Source organism: Hippocampus guttulatus, chromosome 12 (assembly GCF_054856545.1).
Source record: "Hippocampus guttulatus isolate MCC_2025c chromosome 12, RoL_Hgut_1.0, whole genome shotgun sequence".
In the NCBI taxonomy this organism is placed as follows: domain Eukaryota; kingdom Metazoa; phylum Chordata; class Actinopteri; order Syngnathiformes; family Syngnathidae; genus Hippocampus; species Hippocampus guttulatus.
In genome coordinates this window covers 5,983,237-5,997,161 of record NC_141272.1, presented here as the reverse complement: position 1 = coordinate 5,997,161, position 13,925 = coordinate 5,983,237, and the positions used below count along the sequence as shown (strand labels likewise).

General features: G+C 43.0%; 1 protein-coding gene across 5 annotated transcripts in view; it reads right to left on the bottom strand.

Annotated features, from left to right (window-relative positions):
- Positions 1-7,803, bottom strand: part of LOC147197097 (leucine-rich repeat and fibronectin type III domain-containing protein 1-like protein) — an 87,590-nt gene extending 79,787 nt beyond the window's left edge. For 4 of the 5 annotated variants that reach the window (XM_086125569.1, XM_086125570.1, XM_086125571.1 and 1 more), the window contains exon 1: positions 6,828-7,803. The gene's annotated coding sequence lies outside the window, so the exon portion shown is untranslated. The remainder of the gene's footprint in view (positions 1-6,827) is intronic. The other variant, XM_086125568.1, reaches the window with a different exon arrangement.
- Positions 7,804-13,925: the final 6,122 nt, after the last annotated feature.

Sequence of the window (13,925 nt, the reverse complement as noted above, 5' to 3'; positions counted from 1 at the left end):
ATGAAAACGGAATGGAATGACTTTACTCAGGCTAGCAGAGTGGGCACAAATGTTTACATGTAGCAGGTCAGTATCTCGACATCAACAAGTTTTTTTTATAATAATATATTTTTTTATAATTTAATAAGCAGTAGCATTTTCTACATACCGGTACCAATATATGTTGTTACTTTCTCAAGTTTTTTTTTTTTTTTTAACTCCGAAAATACATAAATGGTAAATTGACTGCCCTTTTATTTCGGGTGCATTCACTTTAGGCAATGTGTTAAGGTGAATTATTAATCCCAGTAAAAAGAAAAAAAAAATGTATCTATTCTAATTGGACCCACAATGTGGTGCAACTCTAAAACAAGTTTTGCCACAGTCTCCGTGTCATGCCTCTGAGCCATTTAGGGGTTGGTGTCTTTCTTTTTTCAGCGACCACTTCCTATTTATAGATTGTATTAATGTTTTGGTCCGCTGTGGGTTTTAAATCTATTCCTTCTCCTGCTGCCGCAATTCAACATTTTACTGCAGGCGGCTTCTGTAGAGGGCATCAGTAGTTATACTCTATTATTAGTAGTATGCGGCCTGGTAATCGACTGGTTAGTGCGTCGGCCTCACAGTGCAGAGGTGCAGGGTTCGATTCCCGCTCCGGCCTTCCTGTGTGAAGTTCACATGTTCTCCCCGTGCCTGCTTGGCTTTTCTCCGGGTACTCCGGTTTCCTCCCACATTCCTAAAACATGCGTAGCAGGTTAATGGAACACTCAAAATTGTCCCTACGTGTGAGTGTGAGCACGGATAATTGTTGGTCAATGTGTGCCCCGCGATTGGCTGGCAACCGGTTCAGGGTATCCTTCGTCTACACCCCGAAGTCAGCCGGGATAGGCTCCAGCACCCCCCGCGACTCTTGTGAGGATAAGCGAATCTGAAAATGGATGGATGGATGGAACTAGTAGTAATGATATCGCCAGAGTTGTGGTCTGTCATGATGACGAAAGACACATATTAAAGATTCTGTTTTTTTTTGTGTATTTTGGATGGAAGAAAGGCGCACATTTCTTTCCATCCAAAACTGTTGTTGTGTGATACTTAATGCACCTTGTAGAACACTAATTGTTTCAGATAAGGTAATTGCAACCACCTGGGAATGGCCAATTGTTGCTTGGACCTGATTGGCCTGAAGCTCAAGTGAACTCCCTTTAAAAGAGGAATGAGGAAGTCACTGGGGGCCGGACAACTTGGAGAGCAGTGCTACATGCGGGCTGCTCAAAACTGGTCAACTGTCACTCCTGAAAATAAAGAAAACTGGAAAATCTCCTTCCTGAATCCTGGCTGAATTGCCTTTTTATTCTTTTTTCACCTGGCCTGCTGTTTCGCCGCATAACATGGTCCCATTTGCTTGAGCTCCCTTGGCATTTAACTTGACATGAGTACCAAGAGTATTTTATTCCCTTGTCCATGTCATAGTTTTTATAAAATACTTTAACGGGTACCAGTATTTAGCAGCAATTCAGGTGTACAGTATGAGACAAAGGCATTAATTAGGCTTTGCAAAGAAAAGGAACTTTGATCTCTCTAGTACTCCAGCAGAACCCTCAACAGAACTGGATATGTACGGCAAGTGAACATATTAGATGCCAAAGCCCCATATATTTACATACACACCAGCTAAAGATTGTGTCAAAAATCTTTTAGCGTTCAGAAAAGATATCCTAATAGCAGCTTCTTCTCTTCCTGCTAAGGTGCAAAAAAATATATAAAAATAAAAATTTAAAAAAAGGCGGGTGGGTGGGCGATACAAAACTGTGATCCCCAGAGGTGCATTTTGGTAACTTACAGGATGCAGTGGTTTGGCTGAGCAGTGATGTATCAGCACAACACAGCACCTTTCTATGAGCGTGCTGCTTGGCATTCTGCACACCACTCACTCCCTTGTGCTCTCGGTCTCTCTTGGCATCCATCCTCGCTGCTTCTCTCCACCTTTCATTTTTTTTCCCCTCACGCTCAGCGCCATCTCTCACTCGCTCTTCCCTGGTGAGCTGGAGATGTGCCAGTGAGCCAGCATCTGTCATAGCGTGCGTGTAGACTCACAGACATGCATATCAGTGTCGACATTTTAACCCCTACTGCAGTGGACAACGCGTCGTTTACTTGAGAACATCGTGAAGATATCATCTGGATTTTACCAGACCAAACCATAAAACAACCAGTTGCCACGTCATAGTCTTCATTCTTTTTTTTTTCTTTTGGACTGCCCATCTTTTCTTCTTACTCTCACTTCTCGAATAACCATTCGCTTTTCGATTCTTTTCAGCCGATTTTATTCTGTATTGCATAAGGGATTCGAGAAGCTCAAATTTTATTTCATCTTGTGTTTTCTTCTCTTACTCTCCCTTTCTGTGTGTGGTGTTATCTTCAGCTCACCTTCAACTAACATCTTTTTTTTTCTTAATAAACTCAAATCCTTCACATCATCGCGCACTTCCTCCATCTCGCAAATGTCTGCTTTTGACTGCAGCTACATTAAATGCCATCCATCCCTGGCCATCCTTTTTTTGATTTTGTTTCAAATGTGTTAAAATGCTTGAGAGTGCTTGAGATGGGTTCCTGCAGACATGCGGAAAACGGTACATCACTTCCCTACAAATAATAAACAGTAATTTATATATATACTGTATATATATATATATATATATATGTATATATACGCACACACATACATACCAACGAGTCAAAACTTCTCACCTTGAACATTAGCCCTTGGAGGTTGAATTTTCTTTTCACAGTGTGTCACCTTTACTCTTTTCGCACAAATGTTCATGAGAACAGGCTTCATTCTCCCAAGGAGACGTACCAAATCATTTATGTACCCTGTTTAGAATTTCCTCTTCTCTTAGGCGTCCCGACGTTGACAGACAGGGACGGATTTTGCAATGAGCCAAATCGAGAACCCCCCCCCCCAAATACTTAAAAACTGGGTTGCTTTTAATTTATTAATGTTGCCAATGTAAATACTTGACACTCGACCCAAGTGGGCCAGAGGAATCTTTATTTTCCTGTTTGCGCACTATAATTAAAAATCCATTCGATCATTTTATAATTCTTTGTTGTTTCATTGTTGTGACATACAGTATGTATGGCAGACAAAATATTCAAAGCAGTTAAGAACGCTTCAGAACAAACTGCAAATGACGATCCACTGACTAGAACAACTATGAAAACACGTAATACCTCAGTCATTACCAAATCAAACCGGTGGGAACTGAAATGTGCATTTTCTCTTCAAACGGCAAAACTCAAACCGCAAACATCTTCTCCACTTATTGTCTCAGCATTTTGATGTTCCCCCAAATTCCATTCATACGTTTTCAATACCGCCTTATCCAGAGGTTGGTAAATGGCAGGCCGACTGTGCCGAGTGCACACACTCGCCGTGGCCCCTCCAAATGGTTTTTGAACATGATAAAAATGCTTCCTGTACTACGTCAGTTTTAATTGCTAACAGCAGAAAAATATCAGACAAGCAATTTGATATACAATGGTCGAATGCCAGGTTATACGTTCCTTGGATTTATAAGACATTTTACAGAAATATTTGTACTGTATCACACGCAATCCCAGTGATAGCGGCAATGCATGGACTAAGTAAGTAATCCCATCGTGTACAATTTACAGCACGGCACAGCCTTGAATCGCAAACAGTTGCACCAAAATACATCCGGGATAGGTTAAGCTGTTGAGAAAACAAGGACACTCCAAGTTTCGGAAGGCTGAAAACAATGTTTCCCATAACTTGATGAGTTAAGCGCATATTTTACATTAGAATCAACTCACAATCACCCCCCCCCCCAAAAAAAGACAAAACAAAATCACAAAAGGTATACTCGTGTGGTAGTGGCAGTGGAAAAGCATATTACTGTTCAGCCTTCCACTACATGTCGCTGGCATAGCTAGATGAGCAAAGGTTCTTATTTGGATTAAATACAGTAAGTTATTTTTGAACCAACTAATTGAAATGGGATCCTGTCCCACAGCCCACCTTGTGATCTCTTGAGAGAAACTATGATGCCATTTAAGTAGAAAGCAAATGCAGCAGGTAAAGCAAAACCGACGGGCTGACACAGCACAGCATGTATATCGTTGGCCGTGTTCAGCTCTAACTTCAGCTTTATTTGGTTTCCTATATTCTCGATCCGTCTCCTTGTGGCGCAGCAAGAGCCATTATCCAGCAGACCATTAGATAATATCAAAGAGTAGCTAAAGCACAGCATCGTTTTTATACAGTTGGCCCCTATAGCACTCTGCTGCGAGAGCTTTTAATGCAAGCTGCAATACTTGCCACTTGTTGATGTTACTCTCCTGTGTCTTTTTGGTAGCTTCCACTATTAACCCCCCCCCCCCCCCCTCCCAGCAACCCCCAACCCTCAATTCCATTTTATGATTATCCACCATGCTCCCTTGTTTTTGCCACTCACCTTCCCAGCAGTCCTGCCTCTCTGCTACCATTATGCCAACCATCCCTGCCCATAAACGGCCCCCCCACCCACCCCCTATCACCTGGACCATCTCGGCTCCCTTGTGCTTCTCTGTGTTCCATCTGCCCTCTTTCCTCCGACAACTCATTTTAAGTCAACCCTAGTCTCCTCTTCCCTCTGCACAGCCTGACACTTGTCCTCTTGGGCAGTCCGCCCCTTGTATAATTATGTGTATCATTGCTGTGTATCATTGCCCATCATTCCGTCTGAGCCGCTCTCTGCAAAACTCCATCTATCCATCCATTCAGTTTCTACACTGTTTATCCACATTCGGGTTTATCGCAGAAATAACTGGGTGACAGCTGGTAACCAGTCAATCGACATATTGGCATCCAACATTCACATTCACATGGACAATTTATTGTCATCCATTGACCGAACATGATTGTTTTTAAAAAGTGTGAAGACTCTGCAGTACTTGGAGAAAACCCCCTTAGACCATCCAAACTCCATACAAAGGCCGAAACCGAGATTCTAACCCAGAACCCCAGAACGGTGAGCCAGATGTGCTAACTACATGTCTGCAGTGCTGCACTCTGCTAAACTTAAAGAGTAAAAATTGGGAATACAGTGGTACCTCTACTTACGAATGTCTCTTCATACGAAATTTGCAAGTTACGAAACGTCTCAATTGGAAAAATATTGCCTCTTGTTACAAAAGACATTTCAAGATACGAAAGGTAAAAAAACTACAGTATGGCCGGCTACTCACTGCTCCGAGTTTCCCGAACGCACCATACTTATAGCTGCTCTGCCATTGGCTATTACCGAGAATCATCCTGGCATCCCATTGGCTAAGAGGGACTTCTCCTGTGTGCGTCTATGTGTGTTGATAGCTAGATATGTGTCGATGCAGCATCCTCGTTTTTCGCCCCTCGGGCCATGAGGTGTTCCGATAGTTTTACGTAGATGTGAATCACCCAGAAAAAGTGTTCACCAGTGGGGCGATCACGCACTATGCTGATGTTTGCCTTGGACATTTTCAAAGTTTTGTTAAAAGCCAACAAAAGAAAATGTCCTTGGATCTGTTCTTTACCAAACACCAGGCAAAAAACACTTCTGAGACATGGACTAAAGAGGGCAAAAGACGATGAGGATGCAGTTGAAAGTTAAATGACCATCATTTTTATTCTTTACTCTATTCTTTGTGTTTTGCATGTATTTGTTATATTTTGATGCTTTGGGAATCATTTGTCTGAATTTTTTGGAGGGCTTGGAACGAATTAGGGCATTTACATGGAAAATGCGTCTCTACTTACAAATTTTCTCGTTAAGAAATTTCTTCCAGAACAAATTAATTTGGTATTGAAGTCTGTATTCTGCCCATATTTAGTCATGCTGTATAACCTTCCCATGCCCACAGCATAGCTTGGCGTCCTTGTAACAATCATCTCCTAGAATTGGAATACTCTTGTATTATTCCTCTCTTCTTAGTTAGGTTTGATGGTTAAGGTGTTATTCCTCTCTGTTAGTTGTGTTTGTTCAGACACTTGAAAGAAACAATGTAGAATGCTGTTGAAGGTATTTCCTGCTCACTGTTTTTACAATCACCTTTAGTGCCCTCGAACCCCACCACTTTTAGGGCCCCCCCTCCACAGGACATGTTTAACATCAAAAGAGGAACTGTTATCTCAAGTATCTGTGTTCCTGCCATCACACCAAATGGTGGGTAGTGGTGGTCTGGTCTCACCTCACCTCACCACTCCCAACTTCTTCCAGCCACACCGGGTCAGATGACATGTTACTTTCTTTGTTTCCGGCATTTGCATGAGAGGCGTCTCCCCGCCTCTCATTATCATATTGTCTCTATATAATCTCATGAATGTGTTTCTTTTACGCTTCCTGATTCAAATCTGGACCCCTCAGGAGCCCGAATCGATTCGTAAACTGCAGAAAAAGAAAGTAAACCCTTCGAAGGAACTGTTCATCGCCTCCAGCCTTTATTTGGTTTACCAACATTCTCCTCGTCCGAAATTCAACGAACACGCGGGGAAGAGGAGGCCACTCTTCCCCCAACAGTATGTAGAGGTACCACTGTACCACCCTATCCCACGACCTCCTCCCACTTTCAACCATATGGAGTCTTACTTCCCACCTCTCTCTCCATTGTCCCATTTGCCTCCAGTCTTCAAATCGGATAGCATCACATCTCGACCGCGTAGGAGAGAACACCAGCGCCATTATCTCCCCATCGCCCCCCCGCCCCCTGGTTCTCTCATATGTGTGCATTACTCAGATGGAGAGTGGGGCAATTGCGCAATAATCAGATGGATCAAAGTAGAAAGGGAAACATTATACTGTTTACTGTACCTTTGCGTCTCCCTCGCGTCCTCGCTGGTGGTAGGGGTTATTTGTCCAGTTATCTCCACTCTTGTCAAACCAAGCACAGAATCCCTCTCAGGCAAAAATGCGCGAAATAATCCCACTCTTGGTCAGAACCATTCAACAATAGTCGGTGCCCACTTTTTTTTTTGGTGTGTGCGTGTAATTTTCGTTGTCTCTTTCTTCCCTGAACGCGGCTGACTTTTGAGGTTGTCGGGTCACGTGACGCGGTTCAGTCGTATCTAAATAAACGAGGTGCGGTGCCGGTGGCAGCCCACAGAAACCCAGCGTCCGCTCGAGATCCGCTGGGACGCAGTTGATGAGCTGAGAAAACGCCGCGAAATCGGCGCACCGCTGCGTTCGCGCTCATTTACTCTCCACACGAGCTCCCCGAGCCCCCTTCTTTCAATCAACCGTTTAAATGAAAATATCCAACCGCGTCTTACCCTGGAAACCACCCCTTGGTTAGCCAATGACAAAGCAATGACAACGGGAAAAGCTTGGAGATCGATTCCTTCATGAAGACAGCCGCGTGCTTGCTCGTCGCCTTTAGTGGCCCACTATTGGCGTCTCGTCGCTTCCAGATCTAAATGCATGGCTGCCCCGACAGCTGAGTTCTGCCATTTGCAGCTCTTTCAACACCTCCGATGGAATGATAACCTCCCGGTGGCCGTCAATAGATTAGGCTCCGCCACAAGGTTGTCCAGAGGGAGCTCTCCCAGGAGTCGTTGCCCCTCTTTCCGCCTCATAAGTGACTTTGTCGTGACCCGTTGTCTGCCCGCAGTGTTAAAAGACTTACAGAAAATGTTGAAGTTGCAGCCTGCAGAGTAATGAGTCACAAAGAATACTCCCAAAAATAAAATAAAAAAATCAATAAATAAATCCCCTTGTAAGCAGCAAAGAACCTTCGCGCGCGCGTTTATCCCTGATCAAATGGGATATGCTCCGACACTGTGAGCATCCTAGATGGCCCCGCCTGCAGTTACTTTCCCACAGTGCGGCTGTGGGCTTTGTCCCAACCCCAGTCTGTATCCTCCCCTCCGCGTCCGTCTGTCCATTCGCTGCTGCTGGCGGATTGCGCAATGATTAATTGATGCACGGCGTTTGCTTGAACGGCTGTTTTAGAACAATCTATCGAGTCAAAACAGGAGGACCATATCCAATGTCAAGCAGCAAATGTATAATGTGTGGCATTATGTTCATTTGACTCAAACTTTCGAAGTAGGGGAAAGGAGAATGCGTTAGAATTGACATGGTTGGTGATACGGTTTTAACGATACAGAATCGTAATGACTGCAAAATAGCCCAACCCCCCCCCCCCCAAAAAACAACAATCTGAAAATGGTGCAGCATAAAAATCATGTTTAGTGCGAGATTACATCAACTCCAAAGGGCATCGTAACAATTCTGGCACTTGTACCACTAGGGGCTGTAGATGAGCTATTTTCCTCCACTGTTTTTTTTTTTAAACGGCATACATAAAAAGGACATTTAGCTCTGATGAAAAGTAATTGATAGAAGTTACGCAAATTAAATTCCACAGTGAGACACATGCACAATAATAGCAGTGATTAGTGCAATCTCCAATACCCAGTCATAGATGTCTACGGATGCTGCATGTTTTGTTTTTTTTATCTTGCCCTTCAATTATCTGATTATAGCTAGACATTGGGCAATTTACATGGAAGGCAACATAATTCTAAGATTAAAGATGATAAAGCCACGAAGGTGATCCAAGATCAGAGGGAAAACAGACTAAATTAGACAAACATATTATGGTGAGTGAACAGCCTCATTATATCTCATGTGCCATTCAGTCAAACAAATACTTTATGCTGATGGATGATTGTGGTAAAATATCACATGCATTGCTGTGTATGATAAAATTGTAATTACCCTACAACAGCATTGCCCAAATTATTATTGGTCATAAACAACAAAATAGGTCAGAGTGTTGTTTTGATAGCTTCAGTTCACATTGTGGTTTAATTGGTCTGAACTCTTGAGGGAAAATTCATATCTGGTCATCTTCAGGTCTTTAAATACGTTTCTGACCTAAAAGTTTGTTCAGAAGAGATGGAAACAGACCCCTGAGTGGTTTTAAAGGTGACAATTCATTCAGGGATACATTGGCCAAATTTTACATACCGATATCTGTAGTCATGTGAACAAGTTTGACATCCAAAGTTAACCATTATTCATTCCGTGAGACTGTCTGATAGTAGGTTTGGACTAACTCAGGTGTCAGTTTCAGTTTTATTGACATCAACAGTAGTGTCGTAAACAGTTAATTGTACACAGACTGGCCAGCAGTAAATAACGTTTTAACATCCGTGTCTGAATAAGTGTTAACATCAATTTACTTATGATTACTATATGGTTTTTTTAAACGACATGAAAATAACAGTACTCACCCCATGCATAATATAGGATGGATGCCTATTGTTTTAATTCGATTCAGTCGAATGAGTGAAAAAATGAGTTTCCATGTGACAGGGTGACAAGTGCATGTGCAAAGGCAGAGACTGTGTGTGCCCGGGAGCCGAGTCTCTTCACATTAAGACGAAATAGATTTGACTGATTGTCGTCATCTTGGGCACATTGTCGGAGCAGCGGGCTCAAATGGAGCTCATTACTGTTTGGCTCGTTGGCTTCTGGTGGCTACGCAAATGCACAAGCCACAGCTAAGGGAAGAGTTAGTCCTTAAGATGCTCACTGAGCAGAAGTTTCACAAAGTCCTGTGTGACATTTCTCATAATGATGCTTCCATCTTTGTGCATGAACTCCACGTTGAACAACTTTAAGGACACTCGACATTGTGCTGTCCTGTAAGTGACTTCTTGAAAGCGATTAAGTCTGTTTCATAGAAAACAGCCCAAGAAAACGGCGCAAAACTTCTGTTTTGTTACTGTTAACAAACGAAGGGGCTGAAGTGTGTGTGGCGGGCGCTTTTCAATAAGAGCACATTTGACTGGAAGTCAGGAAAATACTTGGTAAAGGGAGGCGAATAAAGCATCCCTCCACCCCCCCCCCCCCAAAAAAACAACAACTCCAACCGCCAATTCAGAACTTTGGACAGCACCACAGCAGGATTCCACAACACAAGGCGGAAAAGCTTTATCCTCCCAGAAAAAGCCAAAAGCGCTTCTCAACATGCTCTCATCTATTCCTCTGTAATTCCCTTGCTACGTCCCTTATACACAGGCCCAGACACACAGGCGCACTCATGCATATCTGGGTTATTTCTCTTGCTGCACCTTTTTTCACATTACCACCGCTCACATGACGATTCGTCCATGCTTGCTTTTCCAACTAACCTTCCACCAATTGTACGCCTGTCATAATTCCGCCAGGTGGTGTGATGGTTGGTGCCCAAACATGGGGTAGGGATAGCGGATTATAATCAGGCGTAGGGAGAACATTTTCCACATGTATTCTTCCTCGGAAATGTCTTGATGTCAAGTAAAATGAGTTGCGGAGGAATACTCAACGCGTGAGCAGGCTGAGTGTCTTGTACAGCTGACAAAATAGTTGATGAAATTGTTATTTGTCAGAAATGACAGTTTTCAGGATCATTATACCTGAAAACACAAAAATAGTGTCAAAAAATGTACAGATTTCTATCTCAATGTTGTTTTAGGACATTTCTGTCGGAAAGAGTGTTGTTAAAGTTTTAGCAAAACTGCGTCCCTTTCAGATATTGCTTATCCATGCAGTACTTTAATGACATTCTTAATGAGTTAACCTAGAGAAAGGTTTTACTTTTGGGTTAAAAACAGCTTCCTTCAATTTCCAGTATCCCTCATCATACCCTTATTTTTTTAAATTTGCTTTGGTCCAGTAAACCCATCTGCACTGTGTCATACCAGCTCTCTAGTGCTAAGATAACCCGCCATCTCCAGTCAGTGTTCGGTTCCGGCCATCCTGTGTGGAGTTTGCATGCTCACCCTGTGCCTGCGTGGGTTTTCTCCGGGTGCTCTAGTTTCCTCCCACATTCCAAAAGCAAGACACATTAACCACCACACTTCTGCTCTGTCAATTGTCAATATAAATTCCTGAAATCCTGTATGTCTAGCCACGCTGAAAAAAATGGTATGTTAAATTATCAGGTGTTTTTTTTTCACAAATAAAATCATCTGGATCCATATATATATTTTTACATGGATGTATAGTCTATCCAGATACATTTTTAAGTAGATGTAGAGTCTATTTAAAAAGTGTGGATATAAGTATTTTAACAAGTATCCAGTAATAGCTGTCATACAGCATCCGTAATATGTATTTGCTCTGGAAACCCCTGTGACAATTTCACTCCGATTAAGTTGCTGCCCAACAGTTTCCAGGGCTCCAAAAATAGTCGTGCCTCCTAACATCTGATATTTTCGTTCCATTCACTGGAGCATGAGGAACTGAGTACTCTGGCAGAGCTGCCTTCCTTCCTGCACTGTATTACACAAGGCACTTTGCAGCACAGGAAAGATATGGCCCAAGACCACCGTGCAAAATAACACCTCAGCGCAGCATGACATTGAACTGTACCGCACAGTGTGAAAAACTATGCCACAGTTAAACACGGCGAGGACAACAGCTTTCGAGATGAAAGGGGAACAACTCCGAATGATCTTTCATAGACTGCTGCCCCACTGAGCTCTCGCTTAAAACGTGACATGTTAAAGCTTGCGACGGCATGGCACCAAACAGCACAATGCGTTTTTAGCATCAAGCCAATTGAAACGTGGTGGATTTTGCTCATTCCAGACACAGCACGGCTGCCAAATGATTTTGTTTTGGATTAACCAAGATTTACGAAAAACGGCTCGACAACAGCTCGACCTGTGATTGTCTTTGAGCTTGCTAAACATGAACCCCTGGGATTGATGTAGCTTTGAGCTAAATTCTATGCACACCCCTTCCCCCCTCTCCGTCCCTATTAGATCCTAACAAGGTGTCCTTTTTCAAGTTCTTATCCTCAAATACGAGGCAAGTACTTGTTTTCGGAATTACAAATCCCATTACATCCTCACAAGGTGTCCTTTTTCAAGTCCCGATCCTCACATATGTAGTGGACAATTTAGATTAATCTCAGAAGCATGTTTTTGGGGGGATGCAGAAAGCCACCGTCAAACACCGACAAAACCCATCCGAGCGCTGGAAGAATGTGCAAACTCCGCATAGAAATGTTCCAGTGTTGATGTAAACATGGATCTCCTGAGTCTGAGATCTCATCTAACAAACATGATGCAGTCAACAAACAAAAGATTATTTTCAGAAAGGCGGTGTGGTGTTCGACTGGTTAGCACGTCTGCCTCACAGTGCAGAGTTGCCGGGTTCAATTCCGGCTCCGGCCTCCCTGTGTGGAGTTTGCATGTTCTCCCCGGGCCTGCGTGGTTTTTCTCCGGGTACTCCGCTTTCCTCTCACATTCCAAAAACATGCATGGCAGGCAGATTGAACACTCAAAATTGTCCCTAGGTGTGAGTGTGGATGGTTGTTCGTCTCTGTGTGCCCTGCGATTGGCTAGCCACCATTCAGGGTGTCCCCCGCCTACCGCCCAAAGTTGGCTGGGATGGGCTCCAGCACGCCAGCAAGCCTGGTGAGGCTAAGCAGACTAGAAAATGGATGGATACTTTCAATAGTTTGCTGTGACTCTGTTTATATATTTGGCTGGTAGTAAGTCCATCAAGCCCAGTCTTGAAAACACTGCAACAGTACGGCATTAAAACCGAATTGCAAGATAATGGTGTCTGGTGACGGCTTTTTTTTTTTTGCCTTTTATATTCCATTCCATTCCATATTATATTCCATCCACAATTTTTTTTTCAAATATCTGGCACATTGACTAGATTAGGTTGTTCTAAATGTTACTACACCCTCGTCACTAGTCAGTCACAGGGCACATATTGAATGAAATATACTCTAATGCTGTTTAAAAAAAAGAAAATCATATACTGTAAGTATGGTTGATTTTTTTTTTCATTTATGGTCCACATGATTGTGCTTAGCTCAGACTGAGCAAACAAGGCTGTCAAAAATTGCCAACAGAAATCGGTCACACTGAGGAACTGAACGCACAATGTGCCAAGTATGTGAGATGCCCTTCCTACTCCAGAGAGCCCTTAGCCCTGCTGCGCTCACCTCTGTTCCGTGTTGAGGCGTTCTGTTTCATGCCAAGCCGGCTAACTACAGCCTTCTGCTCCGTTGGTGCAGAACGTCAACTGCATCTGCTACAGCGCGCTGCCGTCTTGTGTGTATTGAGTGGATGAATAAATACAAAGCTAAACCGAGCAGGAGAGGAAAGGCAATACGAATGTCGCAATGAGGCTGAAAATAATGTGGAAAAAAGATTCTGTCCACTATTTTACAGAAGGGAAAGTAAACTACAATACATGATAAGATAGAAGTGTGGAAAAAGATAACAGGATTTTTTTTCATCTTGATTTGTTATTATCCCAATTGAAACCATATTTCCTGTCAGAGTGATGGTTTTTTGTTGAAGCTTAATCAGAACTGACCTTGGCCGTTCCTTTGATGAGCTCATTTCTAATCCTAGCTAGCCTGGTGTCTCCTAAAGAAAACCTCAACGTCTTCATTTCCGCCACCTGCAGCTCCGCTTCCTGTCGTTTCTTCAGAGCCACCGTCTGCAATCCGTACATCATGGCCACCCTCACCACAGTCTTATAAACGTTGCGATTCATATTCACATTGCTGAAATCACAAATTGTGTGACATGAACGGCCTGATTTACGAAAAGTTTGCGCATGCAAACCGTGTGTAAACTTGATTGTTTTTGTAAACAGTTGTGAAAGCTGATCTAAAAACTGGGTGCACCAAGAATTGCGCCTAACATGTGAAAAAAAAAATCGCATCCCGAAAATACATTCTTTTTAAGTTAATGGTGAGTGTGAATGTGAGTTAAAATGGGTGCTTATATGTGATACATTGGTGAGAAGCAGAAAGGAAAATGGGTTGATTGGTGACTGGTATCTTCAGCAGGCGGCGCATGGATGGCCTGGTGGGCAGCCTTTTACCACAGCAGCTGGCCCCTTAAATATGTAGCATAGGGCCATTGCTTTTATGCGCATAAACGT